The 15,244-nt window shown below is 58.8% G+C and overlaps 1 long non-coding RNA gene across 3 annotated transcripts in view; it reads left to right on the top strand.

The window, feature by feature from the left end:
* The window catches only part of LOC114201759 (uncharacterized), a 28,187-nt gene extending 13,593 nt beyond the window's left edge, over window positions 1-14,594 (top strand). For 2 of the 3 annotated variants that reach the window (XR_003607698.2, XR_015766850.1), the window contains one exon: window positions 1,783-4,168. This is a non-coding gene — a long non-coding RNA (uncharacterized LOC114201759). Of the gene's footprint in view, window positions 1-1,782; window positions 4,169-4,399; window positions 4,513-13,452 lie in introns of those variants that run through there. The other variant, XR_003607700.2, reaches the window with a different exon arrangement.
* The last annotated feature ends 650 nt before the right edge of the window (window positions 14,595-15,244 follow it).

Here is a 15,244-nt window from a genome sequence, read left to right as displayed (position 1 = left end):
CGTGCACACAGTCCCATGTCTTCCTTTCTTTCCTGCTGAGAAGTGCCGGCTGGGTGTCCATTCGTCTGAGCTGCAGTGGGTGGAGGTGTGCACACCTCCGGGGCGGGTGGGGAGTGATTTCCAAGAAGAGAACAGTGCAGGCCGACATCACTTATGGACGTGGGTGCAGCCGTCCTTAAGAGATGAGTAATTATGGTGAGCAGAGTGTGTGCTCCGCATGAGGTGAGCTTATTGCAAGGATGCGCAGCATGGGCCCAGAGCCGCCGAGGCCTCACGTGAGGCCCATTAAAATGACAGCAGATGCATTTTAAAAAGACAGTTTTGGGCGCCTGGGTGGCTCAGATGGTTAAGCGTCTGCCTTCGGCTCAGGTCATGATCCCAGGGTCCTGGGATTGAGTCCCTCATCAGGCTCCCTGCTCGGTGGGCAGCCTGCTTCTCCCTCTGCCTCTGTCTCTCTCTCTCTCTCTCTCTGACTCTCATGAATAAATAAATAAAACATTTAAAAAAAAAAGACAGTTTTGCCTTTTTAATAAAGGCAAAGAGAAGGGAAGAGGTGAAAAGCCCCATGGAGACGGAGGACCACTGCTGCGTGTCTCTGTTTAACCGCCTGAGAAAGCAAGAGCCCGAGGCAGAGGGCTGGCCCCCAGCCTGGCCACAGCACCCCGGGAGGCTCCAGACTGGAAACAGGGTCTTGGGATGTTTTCAAGGGCAGGGGCCAGACTCCGACCCTCCAGGGACCTGGGCTGTGGCAGCCCAGCGCCCTCCTGCAGGTGAGGATGGGGGCATTTCTTCCTGACAGACGGGCCAAGAGGAGAGGCCTCCCGGGCCCTGGGTACCCACAGTGAGGCCCACGGTTCCCAGGACTGCCCCCTGCTCGGTTCCCAGGCAGCCATTCAGTGCCTCACTCTTAAATATGAGCGGCAGTCCCCAGACACCTGAGCAAAGCTTCTGAGAGGAAAGGCACTGGGTGAGCAGGAAAGAGCGCTGATGCGGAAGACTGTAGGAAAACAAAGGCTGAGTCATGGGGTCCTCCGGGGTGACAGGAGAAGGAACGCTTGATTAATAAAATTTTGATAGCAGAAATGAATAATTCAAGATCATTTTGCAAAATAAAGTTCAGGAAATCTCCCCTGAAGGCAGAGAAGGGGAAAGATCAGAAAATTTGAGGTTCTTCCAGGGAGCCCAAAATCGGAGTACTTACACCATGGGGCGCCTGGGTGGCTCAGCCGTGAAGCGTCTGCCTTCGGCTCAGGTCATGGTCCCAGGTCCTGGGATCCAGCCCCGCGTCGGGCTCCTGGCTCAGCGGGAAGCCTGCTTCTCCCTCTCCCACTCCCCCTGCTTGTGTTCCCTCTCTCACTGTGTCTCTGTCAAATAAATAAATAAAATCTTAAAAAAAAAAAAAAAAGAGTACTTACACCACAGGGTGGAGAACAGGGAGGCCAGGGCATTATCAAGGAAAAATAAAAGACATGTCCCAGAACTGAAGAACATGAGAGCACCTGGTGGACCCCACCCCATCCATCCTCCTGACATGCTGTTAAGGGAAGGCCCTTCAGAAGGAAAAGACAAGCATCCTACATGATGTTGGGAGTCAGGTGGCTTCAGACCTCTGGGCACCAACACGAGGGGGTTAGAAGACCATGGGGGACCATCAACATCACGTATCTGGGGGATGACTTCTCACCTACGGCCCACGCACAGCCAAACCGCCAGCCAGGAGCTAGTGCCCAGTGAAGACACTTCCGGACAACCAAAGGCTTATTAAATGTTCTTCCTTTGCAGCTCTTCTCAGGACGATTCTGGAGAATGTGGTCCTCTGGAAACAGGAGGAAAACAGAAAGGTGAGGACTTGGAAGTCAAGGAGTGCAGGGCGCACCAAGAGAAGAGAGAACAGGAATCCCAGGGTGAGAGCTGTACCACCGGGCTGGAGAGCGGCTGTCCGGACTGACACAGGGGGACAGAGACTTTAAAAACAGGTGATCGACTTCCAGGCTTGTTGAAACACACGGAGGAAGGTACTGCAGCGCTGTCAGAGTCCCGTCGGTGATGGCGGTAAATAACAACCAGCAGGCAAGAAGTGATGTACTTTGTTCTGTAATCTACTCCCCTCCCCCATCCCGTAGATAGGATCATTTCTACTGATCTGTCTTCAAATTCACTGATTCATCTGCCATCTCCAATGCACTGTCAAGCCCAATCAGTGAATTTTTCATTTCAGTTATTATACTTTTTATTGGAGAAATACCATTTAGTTCTTTTATGGAGTTTCAAATAATTTCCATTTTCCCTTGTCTGTTTACTCATTAAGACGATGTTTTCCTTTAATTTTTTGGACATGTTTTCCATCCAGTCTTCACACTTTTTTGTTTTTAAAGATCTTATTTATTTCTTTGACAGAGAGAGAGCGAGAGCACACAAGCAGGGGGAGTGGGAGAGGGAGAAGCAGGCTTCCCGCTGAGCAGGGAGCCGGACGTGGGGCTCCATCCCAGGACCCTGGGATCATGACCTGAGCCGAAGGCAGATGCTCAACGACTGAGCCACCCAGGCGTCCCTTCACACACACTTATAATGGCTGTGTTTATCTTTGGTAAATCCAAAATCTGAGCCACTTGGAGTTGGTTTCTATTATCTGGTTTTTGTTTTTTTTTTTTTTAATTTTTTCTCCTTGATTATGGAGTCATTTTTTCCTATTTCTTGGTAGATCTTGTGATTTTTATATTATGTACTGAACATTGTGAATGATACATTGTAGCAGCTCCGGATTCTGGATTCTGTTATCTTCCTATGAAGAATGTTGATTTTTGTTCTAGTAGGCAGTTAATTTCTAGCTGATTACCTTGAACAGGTGAACATGGCTTGACATTTTGTTAGGGTGGTCTTTGTCTTGGTGGGACTCAACCTACAACTCAACCATTGTACATCGACCGATGTTGATTTTATTGGGGCTTGGTTTTAGATGTTGGCAGGGCAAGAGTGGGGCTCACTCTAGGCATCGTCCTAAGCCTTTCTGGAGTCTCGGCTGGTGTCAGCTGGGCTGGAGTCAGTATGTCCAGCACAGACTGACTGCTAGTGTCTGTTACCGTCTCAGGCCCGAGGCACCTGTTTCTGAGAGCCTGGGGCTCCTGCACTGTGCTTGGGCACTTCTGGCTGCTCCGTCGCCCCTCTTGCAGTGCCCTGTCCCACAGATGTAGTGCTGTTTCCTGTACCTGGCAGAGCGCTGTGCTGTCTGGACTCCAGATCCGTGGTCTTGGGAGCCCGTCATCCTGGGGGCCCCCTGGGGCACTGTCCTGCTGTCAGCGGCATGGTTGTGTGTTGCCTGTTGTCCACAAATACATTGTCCAGTTGATGCTGTTTGCAGCGAGAGGGCCTGCGCAGCACTGGTCCTCCCGCGGGGCCAGAGCAGAAGGCTGGCGCAAACCGAGCGCGAACGGAAAAATAACCGCAGTCCACACATGGCTCAGCTGTGTGTAGTGTTTACACAGTTGTGCTCATGTCTTCTATAAATAGTGAGCTAAAGGGAGACTCTCACAGAACTGTCTGAGGAGGTTGCGGGATGTGTGGGTGCCGCTGGGGTATGACAGTGAATTCTAGCTTGAAGTTGGTCAGTCACATGTAAGACTGGAAACTGAAGGAGGAACCACATCAACATATTATTTAGAAATATGAATGTAGCGCACCCAGGTGGCTCAGTCAGTGAAGCGTCTGCCTTCGGCCCAGGTCAGGATCCCGGGGTCCCAGGATCGAGTCCCACATGGGGCTCCCTGCTCCACGGGGAGTCTGCTTCTCCCTCTGCCCCTCCCCCAGCTTGTTGTGCGCGCGCTCTCTCTCTCTCTCTCTAATAAATAAATAAATAAGTAAATACAATCTAGAAAAAGAAAAAGAAATATGAATGTACATATCTAAGGGGACAGCTGAAAGAGTTCCTGAGAGTGGTTGCCTCTGAGGGGGAGTTTCAGGGAAGGAAGCCAAGAGGCTCTTCCCTTCTGTACCTGTGTGAGGTTTGGGGTACACGGGAGGCTCTGCATGTCTCACTGCAATGCAGAGGAAGGCTGCATATGGGAATAGTCTTTGCAAGGCCTCAAGTACGCAGAATAAAGGAGGAGAAACAGAATAGTCCCCGTCAGTGTAGAGAAGTGTGTTGTAGGCAATAAACATTCACAGGCACCCTGCTGACCACGGGGCATAACCGCTTGCTGCCAGACTGGATTATTTAGAGGTGGGCGTGCTTGTGTGGGTTAGCTCGTGGGTCCTCACTGCAAGCCCGCTCCTGAAGCCAGCTCTAAGCTTCCCCAGCCGGCAGGGGCAGCCGAGGCCGCCTGGGTCCCTGCACCGGGACAGAGGTGGGCCCTTGGTGGGCTGCCGGTCAGTGTGGGGAGAATAGTCTATCGCTCTCCACCAGGTCCTCACACCTCGAGCTGCCTGTTGCCTTCCCTGGCCTCACCTTGAGGATGGACCCCACTGTGGGCGACGCAGCTGGTGACCCCACTGCTGGGAGCGAGGGCCATTCTGCAGGTGAGTCCGCGCCCCCGATGGGCTGCCTCTGGCAGGGCCCGGTATGGGGGATGTGTGAGGAGTGTGGTGTGTGCTGGCTGTGTATACAGATTGTGTGCACGTGGGGCTGTCTGTGGATAGGCTACACGTGTGTGCACAGGAGGCACCCCCGGGGGAAGGCATCCCAGTGCTCCAGCCTCGTGTGGGGCTGGGGCACGTGGGCCTCTGCTGCGAGTGGACACGAGCATGCAGGTGGCTGCCCGCACAGCCTTCCTGGCCTGAGAGCAGTGGGTCAGCGCTTCCGTGTGCCCTGGGAGGGGAGCCTCCAGCTCCCGAGGGGCGAGCTACACCACGTAGCTACGTCCCAAGGCGGGCTGCCTGCTGGCCACTGGCTCGATGGCTGCCGGAGGACTCTGTGGCTGGACCAACTCCACAGGGGAGGACCGAGCCCCACACAGAAGTGGGGGAAGCAGGCGTGTGTGGGGATGGGGGGAAGGACAGGTGTTTCTCTGAGTCTCTGGGCTTGACACAGGCATTTATTCATCTTGCCAAGAAGCAGCAAGGAGGGAAGTGGGGTGTGTCTGAAAAGCAGGGCTGGGCCAGACTGCAAACATGGGAGCCCAAAGCCCCCCGTGGCACTCCTGCCCTGTGCCCAGGCCCGGGGTCCTGACCAGAGATGAGGGGCCTGTTTGGGCGCAGAGACCCCCTCGGTGGGGAAGGGAGGCATTTTCGCTTTGGTGGCCGGGGATGTGGTCAGCAAAGAGCTGTCTTCTCATTTAGACCCTAAGAACTGGTCCCCAAATCCCAGCATGCCTCTTTTGTCCTGGATGGCTGTGGTCTCCACGCATCCCCCCAGGGGCCTCCTGGGTCATCACTTCGGGGTCAGCTCTGGCCATTGAGCCAACCAGCAACCAGAGACAGGAGTGGGGATCTAGGGTCTGGAGGGCAGGGACCCAGGTCCTGGGGGTGCAGCTGGTGCCCACAGGGCTCATAGGTGCACAGGGAATCTTCAGGCCCCTCCCTCTCTCAGGGCCTTACCCAGGCATCTGTCTGCCCATCCCCATGGGGCTGCATGTTGGGTGGGGCTCACGATGATGTCACACCTGCCCATCACAGCTGGGCCTCGGCCTGAGGGTATGCAGGGCCTCACCTATGCCCTGCTGGAGCTAGCAGAGGGGCAGGCCACCCTGAGAACAGACACAGCCCCCCCGGATCAGACACAGCCCCCCGGATCAGACACAGCCCCCCCGGATCAGACACAGCCCCCCCCGGATCAGACACAGGCCCCCATCAGACACAGCCCCCCCGGATCAGACACAGCCCCCCCGGATCAGACGCAGCCCCCCCGGATCAGACGCAGCCCCCCTGGATCAGACACAGCCCCCCCGGATCAGACACAGCCCCTCCCCAGATCAGACACAGCGCCCCCGGATCGGACACAGCCCCCCGGATCGGACACAGCCCCCCCGGATCAGACACAGCCCCCCGGATCAGACACAGCCCCCCCAGATCAGACACAGCCCCTCCCCAGATCAGACACAGCCCCCCCGGATCAGACACAGCCCCCCCAGATCAGACACAGCCCCTCCCCAGATCAGACACAGCCCCCCCGGATCAGACACAGCCCCCCCAGATCAGACACAGCCCCTCCCCAGATCAGACACAGCCCCCCCAGATCAGACACAGCCCCCCCAGATCAGACACAGCCCCCCCGGATCAGACACAGCCCCCCTGGATCAGACACAGCCCCCCCGGATCAGACACAGCCCCTCCCCAGATCAGACACAGCCCCCCCGGATCAGACACAGCCCCTCCCCAGATCAGACACAGCCCCCCCGGATCAGACACAGCCCCCCGGATCAGACACAGCCCCCCCGGATCAGACGCAGCCCCCCCAGATCAGACACAGCCCCCCTATCAGAGACAGCCCCCCCCGGATCAGACACAGCCCCCCTATCAGACACAGCCCCTCCCCAGATCAGACACAGCCCCCCCGGATCAGACGCAGCCCCCCCAATCAGACGGAGCCCCCCCAGATCAGACACAGCCCCCCTATCAGAGACAGCCCCCCCCGGATCAGACAGCCCCTCCGGATCAGACACAGCCCCCCCGGATCAGACGCAGCCCCCCCAATCAGACGCAGCCCCCCCAGATCAGACATAGCCCCCCTATCAGAGACAGCCCCCCCGGATCAGACACAGCCCCCCCCGATCAGACACAGCCCCCCGGATCAGACACAGCCCCTCCCCAGATCAGACACAGCCCCCCTGGATCAGACAGCCCCCCCAGATCAGACACAGCCCCTCCCCAGATCAGACACAGCCCCCCCGGATCAGACACAGCCCCCCAGATCAGACACAGCCCCCCCGGATCAGACACAGCCCCCCCAGATCAGACACAGCCCCCCTATCAGAGACAGACCCCCCGGATCAGACACAGCCCCCCTATCAGACACAGCCCCTCCCCAGATCAGACACAGCCCCCCCGGATCAGACGCAGCCCCCCCAATCAGACGGAGCCCCCCCAGATCAGACACAGCCCCCCTATCAGAGACAGCCCCCCCCGGATCAGACAGCCCCTCCGGATCAGACACAGCCCCCCCGGATCAGACGCAGCCCCCCCAATCAGACGCAGCCCCCCCAGATCAGACACAGCCCCCCTATCAGAGACAGCCCCCCCGGATCAGACACAGCCCCCCCCGATCAGACACAGCCCCCCGGATCAGACACAGCCCCTCCCCAGATCAGACACAGCCCCCCTGGATCAGACAGCCCCCCCAGATCAGACACAGCCCCTCCCCAGATCAGACACAGCCCCCCCGGATCAGACACAGCCCCCCGGATCAGACACAGCCCCCCCGGATCAGACACAGCCCCCCCAGATCAGACACAGCCCCCCTATCAGAGACAGACCCCCCGGATCAGACACAGCCCCCCTATCAGACACAGCCCCTCCCCAGATCAGACACAGCCCCCCCGGATCAGACGCAGCCCCCCCAATCAGACGGAGCCCCCCCAGATCAGACACAGCCCCCCTATCAGAGACAGCCCCCCCCGGATCAGACAGCCCCTCCGGATCAGACACAGCCCCCCCGGATCAGACGCAGCCCCCCCAATCAGACGCAGCCCCCCCAGATCAGACACAGCCCCCCTATCAGAGACAGCCCCCCCGGATCAGACACAGCCCCCCCCGATCAGACACAGCCCCCCGGATCAGACACAGCCCCTCCCCAGATCAGACACAGCCCCCCTGGATCAGACAGCCCCCCCAGATCAGACACAGCCCCTCCCCAGATCAGACACAGCCCCCCTATCAGAGACAGACCCCCCGGATCAGACACAGCCCCCCTATCAGACACAGCCCCCCCAGATCAGACACAGCCCCCCCGGATCAGACACAGCCCCCCGGATCAGACACAGCCCCTCCGGATCAGACACAGCCCCCCGGATCAGACGCAGCCCCCCCAATCAGACGCAGCCCCCCCAGATCAGACACAGCCCCCCTATCAGAGACAGCCCCCCCGGATCAGACACAGCCCCCCCCGATCAGACACAGCCCCCCAGATCAGACACAGCCCCTCCCCAGATCAGACACAGCCCCCCCGGATCAGACACAGCCCCCCGGATCAGACACAGCCCCCCCGGATCAGACGCAGCCCCCCGGATCAGACACAGCCCCCCCGAATCAGACGCAGCCCCCCTATCAGACACAGCCCCCCTGGATCAGACAGCCCCCCCGGATCAGACAGCCCCCCCCGATCAGACACAGCCTCGTCTGGCCTGGTGTGGCTGGGTCTGGGCCTGTGCTGCCGTCCAGCTCTGCTGATGAGGCCTTAGGAAGGCCTCCATGGGCGGCCTCAGGCCAGGGCATCTGTCTCTCCCCGGGGTCTGGCTGAGCACCTCCAGGACGCTTCTGGCCCCTCTGCCGGTTTTGCCACTGAGGACCTTCCTCTTCTGTGGTCCCTGGGAGAGTGATAGCCCTGAGGCCGGAGGGCATCCACGTGGTTCCTCTGGCCGGTTCTGCGGCTGGTGTTGAGGCACCGTGAGGGGAAAGAGGGACCAGTGAGGACAGTGGCCTTTTTCTGCAGACCTCTGCTGCCCTGGGGCCAAGAAAACATTCTCCAACTGAAACATCAACTGGGCTCAAAGATTGTTTCCCCAAGAAAACGTGGCCTTTGTAGGAGCAGATGGAGCTGAATCAGAAGTTGGGTGGCTGGGGTTTTCAGGCAGCGCTGGACTCCCCGTCCTTGGGGGTTCAGAAGTTACTTCCCAGCACAGAGGAAGGGACAAGTGCCACAGCTCCAGGAAGCCCATTTCCCTCCCTCGGACCCCCGAAACACGGGGCCCTCCCGGGGCACGCAGTCAGCACTGCAAGGCTGGCCACTCCCGGCATCAAGCGTTGGGCTGAGGGTCTCCCCTGGCCCCTGGGGCTGTGACATGAGAGAGGCCATGAACCCAGGTGGCACACACACACTTTCCTTGCTGTGTGACTGTGGAAACGTTACTTAACCTCTCTGTGTTTCCTTGTCTGAGAGAAACGGTCGTAAGCCAGTGCTCCCCTCCATCTGTGAGTGCCGAACGCAAACCTGCCCGGGACAGAGCTGTGAGGGGTCAGCCTTGATCGCGTTTAGTCTGGGATCCAGATGGGATTTATTCTGCTGTGAGATAGGAGGTATGGGCCCGACTCGCTTCTACTTCTAGAAGACATTCGGGTGTCCCAACCACACTCGGTGAACTGTCCACTTCCCCCCAGCGACCACATGCTGGTTCCCCCGTGTCTTTGGGTTTGTCCCCAGCTTTCTGCTCTGGTCTTTGTCCACTCGTGAGCCACAGCACACTGTTCTAGTGACCACGGTTTTATGGTGATTCACTCTCCGGCGGGACTAACAACCCTCGCTGCTTTTTGTTTCTGTTTTTGTTTTCTTTTCTCTCTCTCTTTCTTTCTTTCGACATCAGAATGGGCTTGTTTGGTTCCACAGAAATCCTGTATTCTTACTGAATTGTGTTACCCTGGCGGTTGGCCCCGCGGGTGCCTGGCGGCTCATCGATGGTGTAGGCACACCTGCAGCCCCCTGACACCCTCCCACCAAGGTGGGCTCTGCTTCCCGCCCTTGAGCGTGGCTTGGCCTTGGTGGCTAATTCTGTTGAGTCGCCGTGACCCTTCCCTGAGCCCAGGTGCCAGCCGTGCCCCGCCCCTGACCTGCAGGACCGTGACCCTAACAAACGACAGTGCATGTTTGGGGTAAAAACCGGAACAACCCTCAAGGACAGGGTTTGCCTTCCTGTTTGTTCTTTTGTTCTTAGATGAAAAAACTAGATCTTCCACATTGTTTATTCCACATTTTTTTAAACACCTAAGTGTTTCATTTTTTTAAATTCCTGTTGTTAGTAGGATTCTTTCTTCCAGCAGATTGTCTAACTTGCCCTTGAAATCTGGTGGTTTCTGTGTGTCAATGGGGTGCGTTCACCTAAGTGGATCCCGGTTGCTGGAGGAACTCTCCAGGTGCTTCACCCGGATCCTCAGGTGTGTGCTGATGTCGCCAACAGCAGGAGCTCACCTCTGTGCGGACGTCGCATCTCGTCATGACTCCCCACAGCCGGCCCAATGCTAGCCTGATGCTTCGGGGCACCTGTGCTGAGGCCAGGGCTGGGGGTGTCCTGTCTTGGAAGCTCATGATTTGTTGGAGGAAGCAGGACAGCAAGGCCTTCTCATCCCGCTTCCCGGAGGGGGGCCGCCACCATGGGAGACCTTGCCCTGCCTGTTGGCTTTCGGTGCTGTTGGGAGGCCTCTGAGGGGTTTCCAAGCAGGAGGGTTTGGATACGGGGGCTTTGAGGAATGCCCTTTCTCTTCGGTCCTCACGTGTCCCGCTCGGGAAGGGCTGAGCGCCCCCTGTCCTGTCCCAGCGCCACCCAAACGAGGGTGAAACCTGGGACCAGGGACCGAGTGGGGCAGACAAGTGGGCTGGAGAGTGACGGCCCCCACCTTTGCCGAGGAACCGCGTGTCCCCGTCCTGGGAGGCAGGACATCACCGGCCGCCACAGCTCACGTGGACATCACCGCAGAGGGGATGGGTTCCTGCGCCAGGCGGTGCGGAGGGCAGGGCTGGAGACTGGTGGCCTTCGGGACACTGCAGCCAGGTCTGCGGATGCGACGGGGCTGGTGCCGCAGCCCTTGCTCAGGCCGACAGCCAGGCTGGATGCCTGCGCTCTGCAGCTGCCCAAGGACGGGCAGGGTCAGGACAGCCGCCCCGGGGGCAGAGGTGGACACTGGGGTGACCTGCAGAGCGGGCGGGTCTGGCCGGGGCAGCCGGGGTTCAGCGCGCCCAGCACTGCCTCCCGCTGGTGCCGAGTGGGATCCCGGACCAACCGCGGGAGCCTCTGCGGGTCCTGACCTGGGTCTCGGAGGACGGCTGGTGGCGCAGGAGAGGGGGCTTCACGGAGACCACGGGGCGGGGGGAGGCCCAGTGAGCACCACCCAGCTCAGCCAGGCCCGGCCACGGTTTCTGAGACTTCTCTGCTCCTACTCCCCCCGTAGAAAGCGCCCGTTTTATTTCTGTCTCACCCAGCTTCATGACAGGAAATAGCAGGCCGTCGTGTTCACGTGGCCACTGAGCTGTTTTCTAGAACGCATCTGTTTCTTAAAGTGAAGGCACTGAGTTAGCTCGGTGGCGTTTTGGATGAAGGGCTGTCTCTCTGTCCTGCCCCTCCCTGGCCCTGCATTTCTCTTCCTCCTGTCAGCGACCTCGGGGGCGCCGCTGGGCAGCTCGCCGCTCTCAGTGTCCAGCGGGCACCGGGGAAGCGGGGGGACGGGGCAGAGGGTGAGCCACCCCCGTACCTCCTGGTGCGGCTGGAGCCTGAGGCTCCCTGGTGCGTGTGCGGGAGGGCTGTTGGCAGGGACAGCCGTGAGGCCCGCACGCTGGACAGAGAGGAACAGCCCCGGCTGTGGGTGTGGAGGGTTGACTCCTGAAATGAGTTGCTTCTCAGTGCCTCCCTGCACAGAGCCTCCCCCCCGCCCCCCCGCCGCGTGGTCCAGGGATGGGGTCAGGGGTCAGGCACAGGCCAGAGGCCATCTGTCTCAGGCCCCCGACCTGCTGTCTGGCCCTCTGCCTGCAGGTCCACGTCGTCAGGGCGGGTTAGCTGTGAACTTGGGCCTGGCCCAGCTCCAGGCCTGGGATGGGGACGTGGGGGCCATGCCAGGTGGCGGGCATGGCTGATGTCCATCCTGTGGACAGAGACCCCTTGGCACCAGGCTCCCACCTGCCCTCCTAGGCCCAGCCTCCTGTCCCCTAAGTCAGGGCAGCAGGGACCCAGGCCCTCCAGGCCCTCCAGGTCCCTGCCTTGGGCTCTGCAAAGCGACATTTAGTTTGCTTATCTGTTCCTTCAGACAAACATCTCCCAATGCCCTCCTTTGTGTGTCTTTGGATGGGTGTCAGCCTGGGAGCCCCCCTCAGCCTAGGGGACCTCCCTGCCCCACCGCCTGCACCCCACACACACCTCACTACCCACTGGGCCATGTCCTTGCCATGCCCCACCCCACTCAGACCTGCCTCAGGTCCCCTCCTGCTGCACCTGGGGCTTCCAGGGGTCTGCCCGAGGCTACTGGGCTGGTGACCATGTGTGTGCACACCGGGCCCTGGCACCGTCCCCAGCTCACTGTGGAGCACCCACCAGGGCCTGGACCACAGCCTCGAACAAGGCCGATGTGGGCACTGCCCAGGAGGGACAGATGGCCGGCTCTCCGCCATGTGCAGCGCCCAGCTGTGGGGGCTGGGTCAGGGGCACGACCAGGGCGGAACTGTCGGGTGGGGCCCAGGTCTTGGCCGCGCCAAGGAAGCAGCTGAAAGCAGGGCTGTCCCCTTAGACAGCTGGATGGCTCTAGGTGAGGCGGGGCCAGGACCTGCCCTGCTGGGTTCCTGCAGGATCCTTTTGATTAGTGGGAATCTTGTCCGTAGTTGTATTTTTTGGGAGACCTCTCTGCCCCAAGGTCATCAAAATATTCTCCCAGAGGCTCTATTTATCTGTCTTCCATGTTTAGATCTTCTGGGGGTGGGGGGGGTGAGGGGATGTAGGTGTGAGGCCAGTGATGCTCCAGCATCCTCAATAAGGACACAGAGTTCCTGGGCTCCGGGGCCGCCCTGGTCATGCATCAGGGTCCCGCGCGTGCCCAGCTCTGGCTCCGGGTCTTTGCACGGGTCCGTGGCTGCCCTCTCCATGCCGGTGCCGCTCAGCCTTAGCTAGGGTGGTGCTAGGGTGGTGCTTGGCGCTGGGTGGGGTAGTCTTGCGCCACTGTGATTTTGGGCATATTGTTAAGACAGGTGGACACATATGCATACCCTCCCAGCCCCGCCGCTGGGGTTGGAACAGTATGGCATCTACTAATTGTGGGACAAGCAGCAACTTTTCTTTTTTATTGTATGGGATGGCCCTTTCTTCATTAGGTCTTTTAAATTTTTTCTCAATATTTTATGGGTTTTTTTGCATGAATTTCTTTTGTTAGATTTATCCAAAGATATTTGAATTTTTTTGTGCTGTTTTGTTTTTAATGTTCATTTCTGTTTGTTACTTGTTTATATGGAAATAATGGATTTTTAGTATTGGCCTTGTGTTGAGTGTCCAAGCTACAAGCAGCCTGCTAAGTAATCCTAATACCTTCTCTCTTTCTTTCTTTCTCTCTTTCTTTCTTTCTTTTTTCTTTCTTTCTTTCTTTTCTTTCTTCTCTTTCTTTCATTGGGTGGGGGCAGAGAGGGAGAGACAGAATCTCAAGCAGGCTCCGTGCTGAGCATGGAGCTCAACTCAGGGTTTGTTCTTGCGACCCCAAGACCATGACCTGAGCTGAAATCAACTGAACCATCCAGGTGCCCCTAATATCTTCTCTTTAGATTCTTTATGACTTTCCACAAAATTATGTTTTCAGTGAACAGTAATGTTTTAATTTTTTTTAAAGATTTTATTTATTTGACAGCGAGAGAGAGAGAGCACAAGCAGCGGGAGAGACGGAGAGGGAGAAGCAGGCTCCCCGCCGAGCAGGGAGCCCGACGCGGGGCTCGATCCCAGGACCCGGAGATCATGACCTGAGCCGAAGGCAGACGCTTAACCGACTGAGCCACCCAGGCGCCCCTGTTTTAATTTTTAAAGACTTGTATTTTCTAGAGCGGTTTTAGGTTGACAGCAGAATCCAGAGGCACAGGATTTCCCGTGTCCCCACCACCCGCGCCCCTGCAGCGTGCATGCATCACGGCCCCCTCCTGACACGCCGGCACCCAAAGCTGACCGTGCAGTCAGGGCTGTCCTGCTGGCCTGGCCCCCAGGGTGCTGTCAGTCTTCAGCATTAAGTCCTGTGTTTGCCGAGGGTGTTTCTTACAAACATCTTTTTTCTGGGTGATGGAGTTGCCTCTATTCCCAGTTTGCTGGGTTGTTTCTTAAATCATGAATAGAAATTGCGTTTATGAAATGCTCATTCTGCATCTACTGAGAGGTGCATATGATTTCCCCTTTATTCCTCAAAGCGCAGTGGTAGACGCCCTTCCCGTCAAGGAGCCTTGCTTCTGGAACGCACCCAGCGTGTCACGCCCCCTCCCGTGCGGTGGTCCATCCACCCACTGCTGTCTGTCTGGGTCCCTGAGTCTGTGTCCTCAGGGGGACGGCCGGCCCTCCAGGCTTTGGTCCAGGTGTCCCCACCTTTCCCTGAGTCTGGTCTTCCGTGGGAGCCCAGGGGGTTGCTGTTGTCCCCTCAATTCTTGGGTAGATTTGCAGGTGAAGTCCCTTGGGTGAGCCCCGATTTGACCTAGGGCATCTGTTGGTGACCTCCCCTCCCCCTACGTGTGTGCTCAGGTCCTGCCTATGACCACCACCATGTGAGGGGCATGGCCGGGGTCCTGAGTAAATGCAGGGCTTCCTCCACCTCCCGGCCCACGGCTGGACACAGGCTCTGAGCCCCATGGCCCCTGATGTCACCTGGCATCCGCGCTGGGCTCTGTGATGTCCTCGTGGGGCTGTGAAGGCCTAGGGTCGGACAGCGGCCTGGCATTTGCAGCAGGACTTGCTTAGTGAAGAGGGGCTTCTACAGCCCTGGGGGTGGTGCAGTGAGGCAGGGGGAATCCTGGAAGGGCCTAGCAGGGTGGTCCTGCCCTGAGGGCGGGGGGCAGGTGGCCGCAGGGGTGGGGCGGGCCCTCCTGAGGCAGCCAGGGGGCGCTGGTGGCTGTGGGTGACTCAGAGACCGCTTTCTTTCCCAAAGTGGAGAGCAGGCCAGCCCACCTTCCCGGGCATTGACCTTAAACCTGGTCTGAGGGCACAGTTCCTTTTCCAGCATGAGGGTGACCCCAACCTCCCCTGGGCCTGGTGTCCCAGTGGGGTCCCCATCCTGACCCGCGGTGGGGCTGGGGACTTGGGCAAGCAAGAGAGGACCAGGGCTATGGGGGGGGGGACGCTTTAGGGAGCGGCCAGCCTGTGGGGGGTGCAGCTGGGGCCAGGAGAGTGGGGATCGGGAGGCAGAAGCCAGGACCACTCTGGGGCCTCGCCAGGGGCTGGAGGCCAGACTTGGTGGGCCGTGGGTGGGGGTGGGCCGTGACGTGACACGGAGGGCGTGACGGTCAGGGCTGCAGGCTTGGCCCTGGCGTCCGCTGCCCCTTTCCCGCTCACAGTGTAGCGGCTCTGAGACCTGCCGCTCACCACCACTGGAACATGAGGCCTGGGCTTCCCCCAAGCTGTGGACAGAAGCCCGTCCCAGTGAGCACTGCGGATGGCCAGGCCACAGG

Source organism: Eumetopias jubatus, unplaced genomic scaffold (genome assembly GCF_037043125.1).
Source record: "Eumetopias jubatus isolate StellerSeaLion01/CBP00866 unplaced genomic scaffold, mEumJub1_p1.0 scaffold_15, whole genome shotgun sequence".
Lineage (NCBI taxonomy): Eukaryota > Metazoa > Chordata > Mammalia > Carnivora > Otariidae > Eumetopias > Eumetopias jubatus.
Note: the sequence above shows the minus strand (reverse complement) of the source record. Positions and strands in the feature narration are given on the sequence as shown.